The sequence below is a fragment of the Lissotriton vulgaris genome, chromosome 2_1, assembly GCF_964263255.1.
Source record: "Lissotriton vulgaris chromosome 2_1, aLisVul1.2, whole genome shotgun sequence".
Taxonomy (NCBI): Eukaryota; Metazoa; Chordata; class Amphibia; order Caudata; family Salamandridae; genus Lissotriton; species Lissotriton vulgaris.
The window spans coordinates 908,189,282-908,214,169 of record NC_141687.1 but is presented as its reverse complement, the minus strand read 5'-3'; the positions used below and the strand labels follow the sequence as shown (position 1 = coordinate 908,214,169).

The 24,888-nt window shown below is 48.0% G+C and overlaps 1 protein-coding gene across 1 annotated transcript in view; it reads right to left on the bottom strand.

Annotated features, from left to right (window-relative positions):
- The window catches only part of YRDC (yrdC N6-threonylcarbamoyltransferase domain containing), an 82,210-nt gene that overhangs the window by 3,742 nt on the left and 53,580 nt on the right, over positions 1-24,888 (bottom strand). The window lies entirely within an intron of this gene.

The following is a 24,888-nucleotide window of genomic DNA, read 5'->3' as shown; positions in this document are numbered from 1 at the left end:
TTCCCATGACCTGCCGAGCAGCTTCCGGGAAACCAAAGTTTTTGGGTTCCGGGGGGAGTATGGTTGCAAAGCTGAAACTTAAAGGAATTAACGGAAGGGCACCACTAGTGTGGAGCCTGCGGCTTAATTTGACTCAACACGGGAAACCTCACCCGGCCCGGACACGTAAAGGATTGACAGATTGATAGCTCTTTCTTGATTATGTGGGTGGTGGTGCATGGCCGTTCTTAGTTGGTGGAGCGATTTGTCCGGTTAATTCCGATAACGAACGAGACTCTAACGGCATGGCAAAGTGCCCAGGACGGGCTCCATGAGTACTGGGCAGTCCTCCCCCGGGCGTCCGGGGCTCCCTCCTCCAGGCCAACAGCATGGCACATGGGTCCCGGGCAGTACTCCCTCCACCGTCCGGGGCTCCCCCCTCCAGGCCAACGGCATGGCAAAGTGCCCGGGATGGGCTCCATGGTTCCCGGGCGTCCGGGGCTCTCTCCTCCAGGCCAAAGGTGTGGCAAAGTGCCCGGGACGGGCTCTATGGGTCCTGGACAGTCTTCCCCAGGGCGTCCGGGGCTCCCTCCCGGGACGGGCTCCATGGGTCCTGGGCAGTCCTCCCCCTGGCGTCTGGGGCTCACTCCTCCAGGCCAATGGCATGGCAAAGTGCCCGGGCCCGGCCTCCATGGTTCCCGGGCGTCCGTGGCTCCCTCCTCCATGCCAACGGCGTGGCAAAAAGCCCGGGACGGGCTCCATGGGTCCCGGGCAGTCCTTTCCCGGGCGTCCGGGGCTCCCTCCTCCAGGCCAACAGCATGACAAAGTGCCCGGGACGGGCTCCATGGGTCCCGGCAGTCCTCCAACGAGCGTCCGGGGCTCCCTTCTCCATGGCAAAATGCCCGGGACGAGCTCCATGGGTCCTGGGCAGCCTTCCCTTGGGCGTTCGGGCCCAAGAGCTCCTGTGGTCCTCCCCGTGCCTGAGGCCCAACCGTGGTCTCCGAGCCCTGCCTTGCGTGAGCAGGCAGGAGCCCCACCACGAAGGCTCGGGGTGGGCAACTGGGAGTACTTTCGATCCCGGCCACCTGGTCGCACCATTCCCCTCAGCCATCTGGTCGCACACAATGCTTTCCAATGGGGCAACCAGATGGCCAGTCATCCCTGGAAGTCCCGATGAGGGTCCATTTGTCTCTCCGATCCCAGCGAGGGCTCCAGGAGGTAGGGCGCCTCTGCCCCTTCCGTCACTCTGTGCGCACAGGTTCCAGGAAAGAAGGGTAGCCTTCCTCCGGATTACTAGGGGCAGGGTATGCCAAGACACCCCTCTTGGGTTCACAGTTCTCTGCCGGTGACCAGATGGGCTATGCTTGGACAACACCTCTCCCCCGTCCGGGACGGGCTCCGGCCCACAGCATGGCAAAGCGCCCGGGCCGGGCTCCATGGGTCCCTGGCAGACCTCCCCCGGGTGTCCAGGCCCAAGAGCTCTGATGGCTGCCCTTTAAGTCCTGATGTAGGCTCATTCGCCTCCCGGATCCCAGCCAGGGCTCCAGGAGGTCGGCACATTCACGCCTAGGGTCCCAGCCTTCCTCCGAATTACTAGGGACAGGGCCAGAGCCCCCAGACTCAGAGTCCTGGCCTGCCACTCTGCCAGGGGCCCAAGAAGGGGTTCTGCCGGGCCCGGGGAGGGCAGCCTCCCCACCCCGGGCTCCGTCCTCGGGCCTGCTACATGGCAGGGTGCCCGGGACAGTGTCCCGTAGGTCCGGGGAGGCTTCCCCTGCGGCTCGTGGCCCAGGAGCCCCGGCTAGGTGCAGGGACCGCCGTCTCCCCTGGGCTAAAATGAAATTAATGCGGGGAGCCTCTGGCCACCACCTCCCCACAGCAATTATTTTCAATTAAGGGGGGCATGCACAACCCCCGCCCCCCCAGGAACCACTACCTCCAGGGTTGTGTCTTGCAATGGAGGGGGCCCATGTGGCCCCCCTCTTGGAGCCATAGATGACCCTCGGGAGCGCCACTCCCCCAGGGCTGGTTCCTGCTATGACTCGGGGTGGCCACCCCAGAGACATAGCTGTTTGCTGTGGCTTGGCGGGAGCTTTACCACTCCCACCAAACCACAGCAAACACTCTGCGTCCTGCAAGCAAGAGCTCAGCAATGCTCACGCTCACTGGAAGCGGAGCAGAACTGCGTTCAGACAGAGGGAGCTGCTAAACAAGCAGCTCCCAACATCAGCATGCAATTCTGGCTCCTGCAGGAGCCAGGGATTGCAGTTGATTTTTGGCTCCCCCGCAGTCCCAGTGGAGACTGGGTGCCCCTGCAGACATGGCCGGATCCAGGCAGATAGTGTCCCCAGGGTCAAAATCGACCCTTGGAGGTGGGGGGGATATGGGGGAGCACAGCTCCCTTCTCTATTTGTAAAAGGGCAGGCCCCAGGGTCGAAATTGGTCCAGGGAGGGAGGCCGTGCGGACCCTCCCTCCTCTATTAAACAGATTTATTTTTAAAGGCTAGGCCTCAAGGGATGGGGCCCAGGGCCAAAAATCGGCCTGGGGAGGGGGCAAACGCAACCAACTTTCCCATTGCAAAAAAAACCTGGACCCGGGTCCACTCACAACATGTTAGGGGATGAAGTCCCCTTGGCTGGTGTGGGTACTTGGGTATAACAACCCCCTCCTGTTACCTCCAGTAAGTCCCACAAGTTGGATTTCTGTGAGGCCGAAGGCCTGCCCCCTTTCTCCACCTTTCTGCAAAAGCGCCTCCTGGAGCACTACTCGTTGGGGGATGAAGTCCCCTCAACTGCTGAGGGTTCTTGGGAACCAAGAACCACTTCTTTTCCCTTCAGTAAGTCCCCACCCAGCGGGATTTCTGAGAGCTTGTCGACGGCCTCACCCCCTTTCTTCACTAGTTCGGAAATAGAATTTAAAAATCCCTAGAAATTCACTGAAAAAAACCCAAAAGGTAACACAGACGTTCTAGTTTAGCTCACATTTCACTTGTACAAAACCTGATAAATTCAGCCGTTCTAGTTAGCTGAGCTAACTATAACTTATGACCCTCGCAATTCACTGCTTATGACCTTCCATATTAAATCACTCATGAGATGGTAAGTGACATTACTGATGCCATGAAATAATATCACTCATGAGATCATCCACAGAACCAGTGACACACCCAGTTTCACCCCCAAACATCATCTCATACAACCAATGCCACACAACTATGGACATTCCCATTTGCAGACCCATAGTGACGCACAAACTCAATGAGCCACAGAGCCGCTAATACATCAATTAACCCACACAACCACTAACTCACATATATAGCCACCAATGTGCCTACTCACTGACCAATACAGCCACTCACACATACACTCATAGCCATTCTCATACTGAATCAGTCACTCACATATACTCACATACCTGCTTACTCACCCAGTAACTCACACAATCACTTATTCATAGATATACTAACAAATGTAATCACTCAGCTATACAGTCACCGAGACAACCACACTCTCCCATACAACCTCTCACTCACTTACCCATATAATCTCACACCCATTCACTCACCTATACAGCCACTTGTACACCTACTCAAGTCACTCATAGAGCCCCTTGCACACACATACAGTTACTCGTGTACCCTGTTAATGACCCATATGGACCCTTATGTACCTGCTCAGTCATCCATTCAGCTACTCATGCACCCTTTTATTCACCATTTACAGCCACTGACACAGCCACTCATTCACCCATACAAAAACTCACACACCAACTCACTCATGTATACAGTCTCTCACATACCAACGTTCCTTCTACACAACACTTACACACCAACTCACTCCCCATACAGTCACTCCAATTTCCACTTACATTAGTATATATGTTTTACACTCCGTAACTTTTAGAAAACAATCACTGGATGATGTCAGTGATGTAATTTCAGATGCCATCAGTGATGTCACTGACCAGGTCATAAGTGATGTATTATGTGAGGTCATAAGGAGTGCATTGCGGGGGTATAAATTATAATTAGCTCAGCTAACTAAAACTGCTGAATTTCTCTGGTTTTGTAGGACTGAAATGTGAGCCTAATTATAACGTCCCTGTAACCTTTGTTTTTTTTCCAGTGAGGAATTTTTATTATATATATCCTACAAACCTTCTGCCAAACACATACACAGGTGCCTCTGTTGTGAGTTTGTGGTACTCCTGCATCAATCTTCCACCAACGCTCTCCAACAGAGCACTCAACGGTCTGTGTCCTTGAAATTTTATTTACAACGCATTTTGGCACCCTGCCTTAATCATGTCAATTGCCAAACATTGACAACTAGTCCCCGTTAAGTAAGAGTCCATTGGTACATAGAAAGAGGACTGCCTTTCTAAATGGCTGTCTTTTTGATCGTCATTGCAGCGTGTTGCCAAACTTGCATACGATTGACAGTTTCTACCATCAGTTGGTATTTCCTACATGTTGAGTACTCAACATTTCATGTAGCACAACAACACTCCAGATATAACAGTAATATAGGTTCCCAATCTGTGTGCCGCGGCACTCCGGTGCGTTCTCAAAACTAGCCAGCGCCACCGCTCACCAAGGGTTTTGATTTTCAATTTCAAGTTATAATAATTGCCAGTTAACAACAAAGAAATTTTAATTTTTCAGTAAACGGATAAAACCTCGTTTCCCACTAGATGGCAGTAGAGCATTTTTTAACAAGAGTGAGAAGTTAAAGTTACTAGTCCCTTCTGCCTGTAGCAGCGCTTTCTGCTCTGACATGCATTTCAGCAGAGAGAGCGATGGGAGCCTCAACTGCTGCAGCTTTTCATGGGCCAGAAATGCCGGGATGAGAGTGGGGCGCAGGGTCCGGACAGCCATCTTGAAATGTGCTCAGAGGCACGCGTTGCCCTTTTCTCCTATTAGGCAACAGTGACCCGCCTGATGCTGGAGGAGTGCTGGCTTCCTCAGAGTCCAGTGCAAGTCTGTGTATTACTTCACTTCTGTATTTTACTTGATGGGTGGTACAGCAAGATAAGCCTTTCTTTGCTTTCTATCTAACCGCCATATTGAAGTAATTATTCAATATGGCTGGGATTTAGACTTTTGGCTGCAGGATCTGTCAGGCATGGATCATCTACACTGAGGCAGCCGTGCCTAATCCAAGAGTGTTGTGCCTGTCCATGACCGCCCAGAAGTAGGTGCTATCTGGCACAGTTACAATGGCAGCCCTGGCAAGTATCACGCATCAGGTGTGACCATCACGCATTTCAGTGCGGTGTTCCGCATCACCGCACTGAAATGCATTGTCACGTATTATGCCGACTCGCCAGCTCGTGCCACTTGTGGCGCCTGTGGGACGACTCACAGCAGCCACTGGGTCGGAGAAGACTGATGCAGTCCAGTCCGGCAGAGTGCAGGACGCTGGAGAGCAGTTAGTGCTGCAGCTGAGCTGTGCGGCGGGGTGGTTCCCTGTGAGTCCCGCGGCCTTCAGACGAATCGGGAGACGTCCCTAAACTCGACCACTTCAAGTAAGTTATAATTATATACTAACATCAATGCCGCATCTGAAAAATAAATTCACTAAATGGCGTCATCTGCAGGGCTGCTCAGTCTCATCATCCTTCCCAGTGAGCCTCCGGCCGGTTTAAATATGCAGCCTGTCAGTGACGGATCATTGTGATTATAACAGTAAATGCAGGTGGGGCCGGCCGCAGGGCTCAAACTTGTTTTACTGGTGCCCCCTATCAGATCGGAGACAGTCAGACAGAGATTAAGAAATAAGAAAAAACAATGAAACTAAACACGTTCCTATAGGTGCTTTTGTTTACTTGTAATTTTGACTAGGAAGCGGTATATTGTTAAAATGAAAACAAAGACAATTCGCGCATTACTAGTGTGAACTAACGCAGAAATATTTGTGCAGTTCTCTGCATTGCTTTGCTAAAGATTCAAAGAAGAAGACACCAAAAGCACGGCTTGAGATGTCAGACAGTAGGGGGTGGTTCTGGTTCCCCTTAACCGCAACATTAGAAACTTTATAAAGTGAAACGGTGAAAGGAAACCCAAAGTTATCTAATTATGTGCATTCATGTTTTGCCTTGCCCCAAACGCTACTTCAAAGAATAGCTGCTACATTTAACTAATTAAAGTGCTGATTCTATTATGGTAAGCGCTTCGTCCAACATTTGGTTTAGGTTAATTATAACAGAACAAAACTGAAAAAATTTCTGTTGCAACATGGTGTCTATGCCTGTGTGCATTTCCACTTGAACTCAGCTGTCTTACCCGGAACAACATTGACAGTTGACATACATATATATATGTTTTTCATGTCATGGTATTGTGAAGTGTGTGTTTTAAAACTCTGCCCCCGAGTCCACACCCATGGCTATTTTCCTTTCGTTCCAGACGTAGGTGCTAGTTACATTTTTCGAGTACTTTTTGCTTTTGGTATTTTAGAGCTGCAGATTACTAATTGGACGAATAAAACTGTCTTGCATAATCTTCCTTGTGCACATTCCTTCGTCTTTCCCTAGCTGGCTGTTACCTATGTGTGCTTCAGCCTCACTCTCCTGATGCTTGCCCGATGCAGAGTGTCAGTGACTACTGTCCAATCAGGTTACAAGACCACTTTTTTATTTCTGGTGCTTTACAGCAATTTTAAGATCCCCTTAGAGTTTATCATTATTGAAATAGGTGTAGTTTGATAATTATATGTTTCTCTGGTCTTCATTGCTTGATTTTGCTTGCGATAAAGCGTCACTCATAGTCGTTGAAATGTCACTCATAATTACACTTAAATTATGAAAATGTCACACATGGCCGTCTGAAACCTTGGCAGCTATGCAATGGAGGCCTGTCGACATCACCTCTGGCTCGCATTGTGCTGCTTGGCATGATGTTTGCCCAGAGCCATCAACCTGCGCACACTGGGAGCACTCACCAGCACAGGGTTAACAAATTAAACAAACGTGTGCTTGTTAGTCAATCGCTCCAAGAGATTAGGAATATTATGACCGCAGATAATTTTTATGTATATTAACTGAAACACGGCTGACACGGCAGTTGTATGTCATGTTCTAGTTTATCAACGCATATACACTGTAGCGTCCTCACACGAAAGAGCAACACCAAAGTAACCAATGCAGAAATTAAAAGAAAAATTTTAAATAATGCATGCAAGGAAAATCACAGCTTAAATTACAAGGGCCTTGAGGGTTTATTCCATTCCCTGGCAGCGGTAAACTGAGAGGCTCTCTCGCTAAATGAAACAGTTAGAGTCTTAGGGATGTTCAGTAAAAGTTGGTCTCATGGAACATAACGTCCAATTGGAAGTACGTACATACCTGAAATGTAGCTGCGATAAACGTGTAGGAAGCAGAGTAGATGGACTGATGTACAATAAAAAGTGGCATATGAGACAATTCTTATCCTCACTTGGAGCCAATGGCGAGATCTCTAAATAGGTATGATATGATATATGATCACTGCATCTGTTTGTTACCAATCTTCCTGCATATTTTCTACAAGTCGAAGAAGCTCGAGTAGTTGATATGGCAGATTCAGGTAGATTGGATTTTCATAGTAAAAACGTGATTGTATGTGGTCCAACGAAACATGCATGGAGAGCCAATAAAAGGGAGAAACTTTCTCAATCGTTTCATGTGACAGAAACAAGAGCAGACAACTTTAGAAACCTCAATTTCCAAGGAGAACAAATACATTTTAATAAAACAGCGGTCTTGACGGTTGTATTTCAGTACAACGCATGCTTTTACCCCGCATGCCATTACAGCGCAAGTCGTTACAACGACTTGCGTTGGGGGGCGCTGGATAGTGGAATAGTTTAATTTGCTATTCCAACCCCAGTCCCTGTGGATAGTAGGGAAGGTGTTGGATAGAAAATTAAACTATTCCCTATATAACAGCGCCCTCCAGCGAAAGTCGTAACAACTTTCGTTGTAATCCTGCGTTGTAATGGTAGTGCAGGGTAATAGTTGCGTCGTAAAGGATGTTCCCCGCCTTGACTAGTGTAGGAGGAGAGAGCATGTGTCTGGCCATAGACTTGGGATTCATTTCTCAAAAGTCTGTTTAGTTATGAAGAGCTCTGTTTTGCTAGGATTTAGTTTTAATTTTTGGGAACCATTCAGTTACCTATAAACATGACGACAGGAAAAAAACTACTACTTCTGTCTCATCTTTTTGACCCTGTAACTGAGGGAAAACAGAACCTCGCTGGACCCGCTCCGCGGGTCCCGCATCGCACCGCAAAACCGGTGACAGGACCTTTGGACCACCGGGGGCAGTAACCTCACGACCGGCAGGGCTGCGAGCAATAGCAGGGACTCCGAGGACCAGGAGTCCCTGCGCGCCCCTTGGACCAGCTGGGCTGCTCTCCCTGCCGGCCCCGCCCGCCCGCTCACAGTCAAAAGCCTGCCGTACCTGGGAGCGAGTGAATCAACACAACGACACGCTGCACGCTGACGCAGCTTACCTTCCGTCTCATCTTTTTGACCCTGTAACTGAGGGAAAACAGAACCTCGCCGGACCCGCTCCGCGCCGCAAAACCGGTGACAGGACCTTTGGACCACCGGGGGCAGTAACCTCACGACCGGCAGGGCTGCGAGCAATAGCAGGGACTCCGAGGACCAGGAGTCCCTGCGCGCCCCTTGGACCAGCTGGGCTGCTCTCCCTGCCGGCCCCGCCCACCCGCTAGTCGCTCTAGTAGTGTTTTAAAGGTGGTCCAGATCCCGCTGCGCGGGAGCGCGCCGGGAGAAGCCCGGGACAAGGGCGGGACCGTCTGTGGCTGTCAGGGGCCGAAGGAGGCCGGGCTGGGCCTACTCCCTTTCATCGTGAACGCGGTCCTACGGTACCGACAATACCTGTGTATTTCTGACTTTGACCATAGATCTCTGATGCCTATTCGTATCACTCCAGCCACAGTAGTGTTTGTCTTTGTTTGTATTTTTAAGGCACCTGTTATCTCGGTATCTTGACCCGTTTGTGCGACTAAAATGTCATCTCTTGAAGTTAATTGCCTGCTGGGAACGGTTGGGTCTCCCATTTTAGGCCCTCTGGATAAATTCTTTGCCAAAATTAAGAGTGAAGTTGATAGGGAGCTCACACTCGCTGAGAAGCGAGCTGGGCGACGCCTTTCCATTGAGCTGCTAAAACAAAGACCACTCCCGACCTCGGATGTAGCTACAGGCACCCCAACAGACTTAACTAAGCCCAAAGAACATGACAGTGAGTCTTTTAGCACAGAGGATATTCCACTTATCTTTCAGACCAAGTATCCTGACCAAAATGATACCATAATCATCCCTGATTCTACCCCCTCCGAGTCTACTGATAATCAGATAATTGACTTAAGTATTCCTTTTAATGACTTAGCCCCGCTTCATGACATAAATGTACCTTCCCCTATATTCACACCATTGGGGTCTGACCAACATTCCCTTACCATACCTGATGGAAAGTCTAAAAAATCTCCCACTAAGGAAACCAATAAGTGTTCCAGCAGTACCTCAGGTTCTCCACCGAGGAAGAGAAGAAGGAAGGGAGCTCTTAAAAAGGGAAATAGACCTTCCATCAATCCCATGTTTACCCCGCACACGACCCCCCAAGATGTAGGGAAAGTGGACCCAACAGGGCATTTGATTGCGAAATCGATATCTGTTCCTAGCTACGCAGGTTTATTAAATGATATCGATTGTCTTATAAAGGCATTGATACTTCCACTCACCCAAAGGGTCATAAGGTTAGGGGAAAAAGTTGACCAGATCCTCCAAGGGCAAATTGTTATACCATGTAACAAACCTGATGAACTAAGAAATGTAAATCAGTCTATTAAACAACCACATATTGAACCACCTAAGCTACCGACTGGTACTCCTACCACAACTATAAAGCCCGTAGCAGGGAGCTCCAAACCAGTGTTGGATATTAAATCTCTCAACAAATCTTCTTCAGCCACCGACATCATCAACAAAGATACGCCACATTCTAACACAGGGACTCAAAAAAGATGCTCTACCATTAAAGATTCTTCAGGTAGATCAACCCTCGCACTTAAAACTAGATCAAGAAATGTCGCCGATTTACCCCCAGAATGCCTAAACTATGTCATCGTCCTCACAGGTGTTCCGCCCATGCCAGATGGTAACCTAGAACATCACTCTAACCTCAAAAATAAGGTTATCTACTGGCTGCTGAAAAACAGACCACTTCCAACACATCTAAATGGTGACATAGTTTCGGTGAGGCGATGTAAGTGGGTGGGTTCTAGACCTAAGGACATCGAAGGTGATGTGATTATTGTCAATTTCAAAGACCACAGACTGGTCACATACATCAGCGATTGGTTCCCTGGGAAGGGTGAGGGGGGGATTGCCACGCATAACTTGAGCTATTTTTACCCGGAAGCTCTTATGAAGCCCCCTCCCCCTAACAATTTACCAACGAGGAAGAGAAATCATTGCTTTATAAATAAATGGAAACCTGAAGGCCCCTATGGACCCATCCTAGCCTTGAATCCAGCTCAAAGACATCACAATAGAAATGACTCTCCCTTTTTCCAACCAATGCTCACCCCTCACCAACCCAAGAGCTATAGACCTCATGCATCATACAGACCATATTCATTGATGAACCCGAGGGCCCATGAGTTTCACAATAGTTCTAACGATCTTTGTTTTCCATCTTGGCCGCCAAACCAACCTTTGCCGAATTACAACAATCCTTTCTCCTATAATCACTGGGACCATTTTCAAACCTATAATCCCAAGGACTCTTGGAACATACAGTTGTCTAATTTATTCCATCCTTTCTCCGGATTGGATGAGAATGAATGACTCCATGTGAAAGGCACAAGGGAAAAGTCGACTGAAGGGTATCTGACGTGTGAATGTATCACCGCCCAAAAGGTTTTATCTAGCACGTTAAAGGAGCAACAGGATAATATGATAGTTGAAAAATGTTTACCAAGATATCTTTTGGACCCTAATTCTGTCCCTTACCATTCCCAACTAACTTTCTATGACTGTAGCTCTGCCACCCCCACGACCAGAGCGGCCACTCCAACGATATCTCTCCCACTTCCGCGGAACCCCGTAGTGAACGTTGGTAGCTTACAAGGGGACACTAGAAGGGTATCCCATTCCTATTCTCTGCTCTCGTGGAATGTGGCGTGTCTAGGAAGCAAAGTTGCCAGTAACGCTTGGTTAGATGTCATACACAAACATGGTATACTTTGCTTCCAAGAAACATGGCTTCTTGAAGAAATACATTTGTTAGGCTATCAGACCTTTCATTCCCCGGCTATGCCGTCAGCACAGGGACATAACAAGGGTGGTCTATGTATGTATGTTTCTACTACCGTGGATATAAAGGTTCACAAATATTTCTCTAGTCAATATTTCCAACTTTTATCATTTAAATGGGGCCATAATGAGAATGTTTTATTAGTGAATTTTTATAACAATATGTCTAATACTGAAATGGAGCCCACTATGACAAATATGTTGAATCACATGGCCCGATTTCTGATGTTTTTGTGGGGCCAAAAAAGATTATTTGGGTGGGGGATTTCAATTGCACCATTTGCTCGCCTATTGAATCAGATTTGTGCGGTCTGTCAGAGTATGGGGTGGAGGGCCCAATTCATTTTTCTCACACAAAGATGGGGTCCCTTTTAAATGGTATTGTCTTCAATTTTGATTTTTCGTTTGTTAACCAGACCTGCGCACCACCTGCCCCATTTGAGCCAACCTTTCATGGTAGAGGTTGTAACTCGACAATCGATTTTGCCTTAATAACTCCTGCCAACCCAGGGTTTATAGCTTCCTGGGAAGTTGGAAAGGATTTATCGAGTGACCACTACCCTTTGATAATTGGAGTAAATGTAATAGGCCACCACGGTAAAAAGGGAACTCCCCGCACTTACCCATATAAGATCAATTTATCCAAAACCAACGGATACGTTGTTAAATGGGAAAAAATTGTGCCCAGTGTGTTCCTACAGAAGTTGATTACCCAATGTGCCACTGATGTCAATGTCTGTTTGGAGGAACATGGCGCTCCTAGAAATGTTATGTCCGCATTTGCAAATATTCAACGCCACATTTAAAATATGCTGGTCCGAGCGCCTAAAGGAAATCCAACAAGCCCTGAAGGGTGGTTCAACGGAAAATGCACGAAGGCGTTGAAAGATTTAAAAAGAGCCCTGTCCCTAAAACCAAGAAATCCCCCTTTAATACGCAAGGCTAGGAAACTATATAAATTAGCTAGTAAAGAAAGAAGATTGGCTCTAAAAAAGGAAGCATGGGAATCTCTGATGGAGGCTTCTAGACAGAAGAATAGTTCTTTCTTTTGGAGGGCTGTTAAAACCCTATATCAACCAAGGGAAAGTGTTAACACAATGGACCTAGCCATAACTGGTGAAAGATGGCTAACCCATTTTAGACAACTGTATAATGACAGAATGGCTGGTGATATCATAACATCTTTAGGGGTGTGCCCAAATATAGAAAAAAGAGTAGACAACAGTGGCTGTGAATACCCCTCATCCTACTCATTTCCAATAGACTTAACCTTTACTTTAGAGGAAGTCCACGATGCCATCAGGGAATGTGCGTCAGGCAAAGCTGCAGGACCTGACTGTACCCCGGAGGATGTTTATAAAGCAGAACCGGATTTTTGGGCCCCCCTGCTCACAAATGTTTTAAAAAAGGGAAACCAAAGCGGGTTCATTGAAACCTGGTCGGATGCTATAGTAGTCCCTATCTTTAAAAAGGGCAGTAGGGACGACCCTACCTGCTATAGGCCAATATCCTTACTGGATGGCCTAATGAAAGTGGCAGGAAGAATTATTTTAAAAAGAATACAACTCTGGGAGGAAGATCATAATATGGTGTCCCATTTACAGTATGGGTTCAGAAGAACAAGTTACTTACCTTCGGTAACGCTTTTTCTGGTAGATACAATATCTGCCTGTGGATTCTTCACCTTGTGAATATCCCCCTTGCGTCAGCAATATTCGGAAATTCTTTTGTAGCCTCGCGCCGACGTGGACTCGGACGTCATAGAGACACGACATCGCTCGCGACTCCGCTGACGTCACCGACGCCTACAATAGGCCCACGCCGGCGTGATGACATCAGTTCCGCCCTTTTTTCCGTGCCATCGAGGCACACGGACGGACCAATGACAGTAGATATATACAAAGTATACAATAGTCAAGGCAAAACACACAGTGTAAAGCAAATGCAGGAAAGCAATACAATTCCTTGACAACAAAATCAAAATACATTACAGTACAATAACTGGCATAGAAGAGTGGACAACGGGGAGGCGGGTGGGTCAGTGAGGAATCCACAGGCAGATATTGTATCTACCAGAAAAAGCGTTACCGAAGGTAAGTAACTTGTTCTTCTGATAGATACATCTGCTGTGTGGATTCCTCACCTTGTGAATAGAGTCCCACAGCAGTCCCCACTCCCGGAGGAGGGTGTCCACTCTTCTAAACCAGGAAATCCTGAAGGACAGAGCGTGCAAAGTGGCCGTCCCTCCTGACTTCGGTATCCAAGCAGTAATGCTTCGCGAAAGTGTGGAGGGAATACCAAGTTGCCGCTCTACAAATATCCTCAACAGGCACACCTCTAGCCAACGCAGAGGTCGAAGACTTAGCCCTTGTAGAATGAGCCCTTATACCCTCTGGCGGTTCCTTACCGGCCAAAGAGTAGCAGATCTTAATGCAGAGAACGATCCATCTTGATAAGGTTCTTTTATGGACCGCTCTTCCCTTCTTGCAACCAGCAAACCCAACGAAAAGCTGGTCCTCCAAACGAAAATCCTTGGATCTGTCCAAGTAAAAGGAAACCGCCCTCTTAGGGTCCAGACGGTGCAGTCTCTCTTCCTCCTTAGAAGGGTGAGGGGGAGGATAAAAGGAAGGTAGGGTAATGGACTGACTCAAATGAAAGGGAGTCACCACCTTAGGCAGAAAAGCAGCCCTGGTCCTGAGAACCATTCGATCAGCATGAATGGTCAGGAAAGGGGGCTTAGAACTCAGAGCTTGAAGCTCACTTACCCTCCTTGCCGAGGTTATTGCATCGAGGAAGACTGTTTTAAAAGTAAGAAGCCTCATGGGACATTTGTGAAGAGGCTCAAACGGAGCACCCATCAGAAAGGACAAAACAAGATTTAAATCCCACTGAGGCACAATAAAAGGTGAAGGAGGGAACTTGTTTGTGAGGCCCTTCAAAAATCTCAAGACTACGGGAGACTTAAAAAGAGACGGCTGGTCAGGAAAGCAGAGAAAAGCTGACAGCGCCGAAAGGTAGCCCTTCACAGTAGCAACAGCAAGACCCTGTTGCGCCAGAGAAAGAGCAAACTGTAGTATATCAGATAAATGGGCTCTCACAGGGTCAATAGACTTCTCCCTACACCACTCAACAAATTTCGACCATCTATAAGAATAGATGGACTTAGTGGAGTCACGCCTGGCGGATAAGATGACATCCACAACGTCAGGCGGGAGGGAAAAGGAATTCAGGTTGCCCCGCTCAATCTCCAGGCATGAAGGGGTAATGTCTGGAGGTGGGGGTGTAGAACCTGCCCCTCCATCTGAGAGAGGAGGTCTGCCCTGAGAGGGAGACGGAGCGGCCGGTGAGAGGAGAGGTGGAGAAGATCTGAATACCACACCCTTCTTGGCCAATCCGGGGCGACCAATATAACTTGGGCCCGGTCCTGGCGAATCTTCCTCAGAACCCGAGGAATCAAGGGTATGGGAGGAAACGCGTAAAGGAGCTGACCTCCCCAGCTCAACTGAAACACCTCCCCAAAGCTCCTTGCATCGGATACTGGGGACTGCAGAATGACGGGCAGTGAGCATTCTCGCAAGTGGCAAACAGGTCCACCCGAGGAGTCCCCCACATCTGAAAGATGTTGTGAACCACCTCCGGGTGAAGCCTCCACTCGTGGTCGGCAGAGAACTGCCGACTGAGACCGTCTGCCCGAACGTTCAGAACCCCGGCCAGATGATTTGCCATCAGACAAATCCGATGGTCCTGAACCCAGGACCAGAGACGCAGCGCCTCCCTGCAGAGACACTGCGATCCCACTCCTCCCCGTTTGTTGATGTACCACATCGCGGTCGTGTTGTCCGTCAGGACTTGAACTGACAGACCGCGAAGGGAAGGGAGGAAGGCCTTGAGCGCTAAACGAATCGCCCGCAATTCTAGAAGGTTGATGTGAAGCAACCTTTCCTCTGGAGACCAAAGACCCTTGACCTCCAGATCCCCCAGATGAGCACCCCACCCCAGAGTGGATGCATCCGATATCACAGTGGCCACCGGAGGAGGCAGATGAAAAGGCTTCCCCTGAGACAGGTTGCCTTCCACGCCCCACCAAGACAGATCCGCTGCAGCTTCTCTGGAGATCTTCACTGACTCCCTGAGATCTCCGTTGTGCTGATACCACTGCCTGCGGAGGCACCACTGGAGTGCCCTCATGTGCCAGCGTGCATGGTTGACCAGGAGAATGCAAGAAGCCATCAGACCGAGCAGGCGAAGGACCTTCAGGACCGGAACAACCGCTCCATTGTAAAACAAAGGGACCATTTCTTGTACGTCGCGAATCCTTTGAGGTGGAGGGAATGCACGACATACAGTTGTGTCCAGTACAGCACCAATGAACAGGTTGCGCTGGGAGGGCACCAGGTGAGACTTGGGTACATTTATCGAAAAACCCAACCTGTACAACAACTAGGTTGTCTCCTGCAGATGATGAAGCACAATCTCCGACCACTCCGCTTTGATCAGCCAGTCGTCCAGATAGGGGAATACAGGAATCCCCGATCTTCTGAGATGCGCCGCCACCACTGCCATCACCTTGGTGAAGACTCAAGGAGCAGTAGTAAGTCCAAACGGAAGGACCGCAAACTGATAGTGCTGCGATCCCACCGTAAAACGGAGATACTTCCTGTGCAACTTCAGGATGGGGATGTGGAAATATGCATCCTGCAAGTCGAGCGACACCATCCAGTCTTCTTCCAGCAGAGCCTGAAGAACCAGAGCAAGGGTGAGCATCTTGAATTTCTCCTGCCTCAGGTAAAAATTCAAGATCCTGAGATCCAGGATAGGACGAAGCCTGCCATCCTTCTTGGGAATCAGGAAATACCGGGAGTAGCATCCCTGACCCCTTTCCCGCTCTGGGACCACCTCTATCGCACCTTTCCTCAATAGAGTTTGGACTTCCTCCTGAAGGAGAAACAGATGTTCCTCTGAGCAATACCCTTGGCAAGGAGGGTAATTGGGAGGGAATTCCCGAAAGGGAAGGGCATACCCATTTTCTACGAGATTGGGAATCGGTTACATAAGATCTTTGGGTGCTCAATCTCGTAGAAAGTGGGTAAGCCGGCCCCCCACTGGGCCTACATGATCCTGAATGGCGGATCTAGGGCTGCTTTCTGTGGCTGGGGGGTTGGTGGAGGTAGAGGAGGAATTGGGCTGACGCCCTCGAGGACGTGCTCTCTGCTTCCCCCTGTATGATCTATACAAGGTATTCTGCTGCTTCTGCTGTTGTTGCTGCTGCTGCTGCCCTTGTCTATATGTACGAAAGGAACGGCCAAAACCTCTAAATTTCCTGGTCGTAGAGCCTCTGACCTGAAGACCAAGAGATCTAGCCGTCGCCCTGCTGTCCTTGAATCTTTCCAAGGCGGCATCTGCTTTTCTCCCAAAGAGCCCCTCACCATCGAAAGGCAAATCCAATAAAGCAGACTGCACATCAGTTGAAAAATCAGATGACTTCAACCAGAACGCCTAGTGGCAACCGCAGTGCCCATGATCCTCGCAACAGAATCCGCAGCATCAAGCCCGCTTTGGATGACTTGACGGGCAGCAGCTTGAGAATCAGACAAGGCTTCCTCAAAGTCTTTTCGGCTATCCTCTGGAACCTTAGGGATTAATGAACGCATAGAGTCCATTAGAGCATGAATGTATCTCCCCATAAGGCAAGTGGCATTAGTAGATTTCAGTGCCATACTAGCCGAAGAAAAAGTCTTTTTAGCTATTTGGTCCTGTTTCTTGGCCTCTTTGTCGCCAGGCACCTGCGTAAAAAACCCCATTCGACTTTTTAGAACATGCAGCCTGAATCACCAAGCTCTCAGGAGACGGGTGTGATGACAGAAATGCAGGGTCCTCAGGAGCCACCCTATATCTCCTAGCCACGTTCTTGGAAACTGCAGGAGCAGAGAAAGGCTTTTTCCATACCTCCATAATGGGTTCCTTTAATGCTTCATTAAATGGAAGTAAAGGCTCCACTGCCTGACTTGAGAATGAAGAACCTCAGTCAGTAAATTCGACAGTAGGCAAAGACAAACCCAAAAGTCCAGCCGCCTTCTTCATGACTACATGATACAGTTGAACATCCCTGGAGGGAGTATCAGACCCCGAAGGCAAAGACCATTCCGGGGAAAACTCGAGACCACTAGCCTCTGCCAGGTCGTCGAAACTGCCACCATCCAGCTCGCCTTCCTCCATGTCAGAAGAAGACTCATCAACCCTCTGTTGTTCAAGCAGACGTTGTGCTTCTCTTCGAGACCTGAATTTGACCCGAAGTGCAGCCGAATCCAAAGCCGAATCCGACGGCGCCGGAGCCGACTTCGGAACCGAATCCGAGGGCTTGGAAGGAGGATCCATAGACTTGCTTGGAGCCGGTGACGTCGGAGCCGGAGTCGTCGACTTCGGGCGGGCCGGCGTCGATACCGGCGTCGACCCTGGTGGAGCTTGGTACTGCCACAGCGGAGTCGGGGTTGGCATGAACGGCATGAATGGTGCCAGAGCATATGAGTGAGGAACACCCAAATTAAAGGACATAGGACCCATGGGACCCGAAGGCGCACCAGATGGGAACCATGATCTAGAGACAACACCATACATCGCGTTTAAAAACGCGGAAGGGTCCTGACCTTGTGTCGGGAATGGTGGATGCTCAGGATGACTTTGAGGTAGGTTTGAATCTGTCTCTTCAACAGGATTCGAAGACTCTCCCTCAACAGGAACTCCATCGGCGTCATCCGGAGTCGGAGAATGAGCCGGAGTCGGATCCGGAACCGGAGTCGGAGAACGGGCCACCGACTCCGAAGGCGAAGCCTCACCTTCATGATCCGACACATGTGGAGGAATCACCTTCGACTTCACCCTCCTCGGAGACCTTGATCTTGAACCAGACTTATCCCCTGAATGATGACGGGATTCATGCCTCCTCTTCTTATGTTTTTTCCGAGAACCGGAAGCGTGGTCAGAAGAGGACTTCGAGGCCGACGCCTCACTAGACCTCGACATGGATCTCGACTTCGATCTCTTTGAGTGCTTCGAAGACTTTCTAACCTTACTTGCTTTAAGCTTGGCCACCAGGAGCTTCGATTCCCGCTCTCGAAGAGCGTTCGGATTCATCTTCTGGCACGATGAACAACCTTCAACGTCGTGATCCGAGCTCAAACACCATATGCAGTCTTGGTGAGGGTCCGTAACGGACATCATCTTCCCACATTCTCTACAAGGCTTAAACCCTGTCTTGTTTGTCGACATGACAATCGAGCAAAAAGGTCATGGAATGGAGAAACAAGGAAACAAAGTAATAGGATACTAGAAGCTACAGAGTAACCAGTTAAACCGTTAGCGTCGACGACGCGGAAAAAAGGGAACTGATGTCATCACGCCGGCGTGGGCCTATTGTAGGCGTCGGTGACGTCAGCGGAGTCGCGAGCGATGTCGTGTCTCTATGACGTCCGAGTCCACGTCGGCGCGAGGCTAAAAAAGAATTTCCGAATGTTGCTGACGCAAGGGGGATATTCACAAGGTGAGGAATCCACACAGCAGATGTATCTATCAGAAAAGGAATAGGGACAACTGAACAGGGTTTAAACCTGTCCCTCCTTATCTCAAAGTACACCCAGGTCAAGAGCGGAGCGCTTTTTATAACTTTTATCGATTTAAGCTCCGCGTTTGACTGCGTCGACCATTCACTACAGTGGGCCACTTTGGGTGAACTGGGGATTGATAACCGCATTATCATTTTCATCAAAGAGCTCTATAAAGATGCAGGGGCAAGAATGAGGTTCGGTAAACAGGGGGAATGTACTGAGAAATTCCCGATCTCAAAAGGGGTGAGACAAGGTTGCATCCTGGCCCCACGGCTCTTTACTTATTATATAAATTCAATTGGACAACACCTCTCTCCCTTACCAAATTATTACCCTACTGTCAAAGGCTCACCCGTACCAATTTTATTGTATGCCGACGATGCGGCCATAATGTCCCAGACCCATGTCGGCTTACAAAGGGCGGTCACCACCTTTGCATGTTATATGAGGGACAGAGGCCTCAGAGTTAACATCTCGAAAACATTCACCATGCCATGCACTCGAAAGCCTAATAGAGCCCCTTGCACTATATTTCTTGATAAACAAAAAATAGCACTTACTGACAAGTTTTGTTATTTAGGAGTTCTGTTTGACAGAAGGTGTAGCTGGCAGCTGCGATAGCAGCCAGAAAGCTGGCGTATAGCCACACTATAGGCGCCTTGCGTGCTTTTTCTGATAGACTTGGTGGTAAGCCTATCAAAGAGCTGATCCAGATCTATCGGGCTAAATGCGTCTCAACAGCCACCTATGGTGCGGGCGTATGGGGCATTGAGAAAGATCACTCCCTGCAGGGTTGCGAAAACCGATTTATTTGTTATTTATTGGGGGTGCCCAAAAGTACCTCTACATTCATGTCGCATATCGAGGCAGGAGTTAAATACCTTAGTGACACCATTAAGATGTCCCCAATCCTGCTTTGGCACAAAGTGTGGGTTACACACGAAGCTAGGTTTAATAGAGATTTAATTGAGGACTGTTTGGCCTTAGATGGGGTTGCCAATTTTAGATGGTTATCGTATGTAAGAGCAATATTTACTGATCTGGGTCACCCAGAATACTTTGAAAATCCAAGAACCTTGGAGGGTATCTCAAGATCAGTTTTAAAAAAAAATGATAACCATCCACCTAGAAACTGCTAGATGGACCCATGAAAAATCAAGACTTACAGTTTTAAATTTTCAGGAAATTACCCCCAACGAAGGCTTGCAAACCTACCTGGCTGTGGTACCCAGCCCATACCCTCGAATGCTTTTGTCCCGCCTGCGCCTGGGGACCTTATATCGCATGGTTACCCTACCTAACATCAACGACTGGTCATTTAGCAAATTGATCTGCCCATGTGATAACACCGCAGCACAATCCAACATACATATAATGTTTTTCTGCAAACTATACACAAACCCCAGACAACAATTTTTGAAGCCTTCATTAAAACGATGGGGCTTAAGAAAATGCAGACCAGCTTTCCAAAAACTGTTACAGCTACAAGATGACCATGTTATTTTTGCCGTTTCATGTTTTTTTAAAATCGGTAATAAGGTACAGAAAATCCTTGTGGTAAAATATTTCACCTCCTGACACTTTGTTGTCTGTCGTTGTCTGTTAATATGGAATTTTTTGTAAATATGGTGTATTACTCTGTTTCCAAATGAACGTCCTTTTAATTGTTAAAGTAAGCGCCTATTTGTATCAATCATGTATATGAGTTTTTAATTGCTGTATCTGTTGTGCTTTTATGATTTTATTTGAAAAATCGAATAAAGCTTACTTACTACTACTTATTCTAGGTCCCTAGGAGGATGCAGATTTCTTGGGGTTAGTGTGTAGAACTGTATCCTCATCAAACGGTGCGTCTTGACAAAAGCAAATATGTACACATAAAAAAAAAGAAAAAAAGATTTAAAAGTATGCAATCCTGCAGTACCCCATATTTGATAGGATTTTCTTAGACACAAAAGGAGGGGAAAATAATGACTGAGATCTTTCCGACCAGGACTCTAGCCATTTCAAGTCGAGGTTGTCCATGCAAGTGGAATGTAATCTACTTATGAGTAAGGGGAGGTCTGTGGGGTTGAAGAACTGCAAGATATCGAACAGAATCAGTGCCCTGACACCACCAGTATCAGAAGAGCACCAAATATGAAGACCATCACCGTTCAGTGCGATGTCAATATACAATGGCATATTGTTGTACATTACATGGGTAAGCTGTGGGTAAGGATCACTGTTCCACGATTTCCACAGTACAAGTAAGTTGAGATATGGGACGAAAGTTATAGGGTTTATCAGGAGAGAAAGGGAGCTTTATCAACAGAAGTTTTAAGCACATATTACCATGGCCAAATGTCAGTTTTTGACATTTTTGTTACTTCTTTAGTCAAACCACGACTAAACGGTTTCATGAGTTTGCAGGACAAAATATTAGATGGAATCTTGTAAGGCTTGTTGTGGATATTTTTCATATCGCACTATGGATGCCTTTCTTGAAACAGGTGAGAGTATAGTCACGTTCCACCTGTACTAAAGAAGGCTGCAAAGAGAGACCCCACAGTTTAATACAAGTGTGAGTTGCGTTCTAATAGCTTCAGTCTTCGTGGTAAAGACTCTTCATAACTGATCACATTGCTCTTAGGAAGGTGTAATAACCAATGTAGCGGAAATGGATGTGAAAAGATCTTAGATTCCCTGGTGGGCTTGAAAGACTTGTTTAGCATCTGGTTTTCTTCTGCATATTTGTAGCTTGTTCCTCTGTAGAAAGATGATGTATTTTTGTTGGTCTTTACAAATATAGTCCTGTGTCAATACTATTGCCAACTTTCAGATTTCTAGTTTAATGATTACGAATGAGTAGATGAACCAAGGTGTATGTGGTATGAGGATTAATAGTGCAATTCCTATTTTTACTGGCATCAAATAAATTTGCTAAGTTTTTACTAAACTTAGACAAAGCTGTATTAACATCTATGTATATATGTCAAATTTAGCTTGCGGTTGATAAAATAGGTGAAAAGCAGAATTAATGAAAGACAAAAGTAGTTCCTACATCTTTTTGATCTCATAAACGTTTTAGTCTTTGCTTTTCGAATTTTTAGTACCTTAAATATAAAACATTAAAAAACAATATGGTCTGAATATGGCATGGGAATTTTCTGTTTAGCATTAGGATGGGCTAGAGGAGAAATAAAGACAGCATCCAAAATATATCCCAGGGGCTCCATATTTATGAATACAAAATTGAAATCTTTTAGATTTTTTTTAATAAAACAAGCAGGTCCTTTTCATGATTCTAGCCAATATCTGCAGCCGCCTAGGACAACAGTAAGCTCATTTTGATAACAAACCTTCCTACATCTTCAAAGTTAGGCTGAGATTTCTGATGGCTTAACACTGTCCACCACACCCTCCCAATTCTTCCAAGCTAGAGCAACCATCACTATCTACAACAACGGCATTATCTTAATTCAATCCACAGACAGGAACCTTGACCTATTCGACAACCTGTTCCCCACTTTCAAAGAATATATCTCCAACCATCAGACCCCTATCCATATGGCCTCCAATCCTAACAACCTTGACTCCACAGCGCCTCCCACCACTGACACCCCCCCTCCCCCCAGTACCCTACTCCATCACCCACCCGTTACAGTCACCTCACATCCCTCAATCACAGTCTTAGATCATTCCTCTTCCTACATCCTCCCCACCCCAACCCCCTCTACCCCCCCAACAAAACCCTGCCCTCCCACTTCCTTCTAGACTCTCAGATCACCCTACCTCCCTCAACTGCACTCCCCACAACAGGTCCTCCTCCCATCCCATCTCCCCCCATTCCCAGTCCCCACTACCTCACCTGCACCCCAGCCACCCCTAGCCCTCTCCCATCCAGCAACTCCCCCCCCCCATTCTCAGCCCCCACTACCTCACTTGCACCCTAGACACCCCTAGCCCTCACCCATCCCTCAACTTCTCCCCCCCCACTCTGTCCCCACTACCTCACCCGCACCCCCGCAACGCCCAGACCACACTCACCCCTCAAAATCCCTCCCCTCCCAACTCAACCACACCCTTCACACCCAACCTACCTACCTACCGTCCCGAACACTAACCCACTTACACCACTAACCCCTGCAGTAACACCACACCTCCCCCCGCTCCAGTAACAGAGACACCTATACACCTTCAATACCCATTACCACCTCCATTCCCAATCCCACGCTGGACATGATTATGCCCACCCTCCTCCAAGTCAAAGAAGATCTCCACACCCTCAAAGAGTTACTCTTCACACAACACAGACATCCCCTACTGACCACCACTTCCCCCCCCCCTAACATACCCCCCACCCATCCTACTCTTCCTCGCACACAAAACTTCCCACACTGGACCTTAATCCCCGCTCGCAATCCCACCAACTGCTCCCGGCGCACCGTCAATCCACTTTCGGACCACGACATACGCACCCTTCTCAGCTCATATGACCCACTTCCCCAAAAGCACCTAACCACCACACACCTTTCCATCCCCACGATTCACCCAAACCCCCTTAGGCACCCCACTCAAAACAACAGAGGCTCCGTTCCAAATAACCTTAAAAAAGTCCCCCTCACTCTAGAACACTCTTCCATCCCTTTCATCCCAAGGCTCAAATGCATACTTCTCAACTGCAGGTCGGCCCCTAGACACTCCTCCGACATCACTGATCTCATTAAAACTCTGGACCTTGATCTAACCATTCTGATTGAAACTTGGTTTACTGAATCTTCTACACCCATCATGGATATTCTAGTTCCCCCCAACTACCACATCATTAGACTTGACAGGGCCAGCAAGACAGGCGGTGGAATCGCATGTATTTATAGGAGCAACCTCTCAGTTACTAGAGTCACCTCCCCCTCGCTCACCTCCTGTGAATACTTCTACCTAGATGTCATCAGCGAGAGCAAACCTGTATGCTCTCTACACGTCTTCGATCACCCACCTGGGGACAACCTCACCTTCACCCAACAACTCATGGACACAATATCAACCAATTCCGGTCGGCAAAACACTCACATTTTCCTTGGTGACTTCAATCTCCACTGGAACGATCACAATGACGAGGTGGTAAATAGCCTCAAAAACTACCTCAACGCTCTTGACCTCATCCAAATCTGCAACAGCCCGACCCACGATAAAGGCTATATCCTCGACCTTATCATCTCCAAAGAGAACTCTACCCAACTTGGATCAATCCAACCCTGTGACTGGTCAGACCACCACATTATCACATTCTTCATCAATGAAAAAGTTAAATTTAACCCGGTTCAACCCACCAAATCCAAGATCTGGAAAAGGGACCTGAAGAAACTCAACCCAAACTCTCTACCTTCCCACAGCTGCAATCTCCTCCTTCCCCCTACCGGTGCTCTGGACTTTCAATCTTTGACCGACCACTACCTCAACTCTATGACCTCCATAATCAATGAGACCGCATCATTGCAACTGAAAAGTCTCCTCCAAGAACTCCAACCCATGGTACGATGGTAGACTCAACGAAGATAGACGGGCCATGCGTATGGCAGAGCGCACCTCGAGATCAGCCCCTTCGGCACTGCACCTTGAAACTCCGAAGAAAAAGAGAAACACCTACTTCAGGACAATCAAGCGCACAACATCAGATTTCTTCAGCCTCCAGCTCGACCAAGCAAAAAAACCGACCAAGAAAACTGTTTGAACTAATCAATATTCAATCCAAGGAACAACCCCAACCATCACATAGCACTATAGGTGATAGAACATCCTGTGAAGACTTCTCTGCTTTCTTTAATCTAAAGACTGATAACATAAGGAACGATCTCCTCAATGACGTAAGCCTTTACTCCAACCCTCACAGCATAACACCCAATAAACCAAAGAACCATGCTACATGGTCATCCTTTAACACCTACTCGGAAGAAACAATTAACAAACTGCTCACCACACTGAAACCTTCTAATCACCTCACAGACCCCC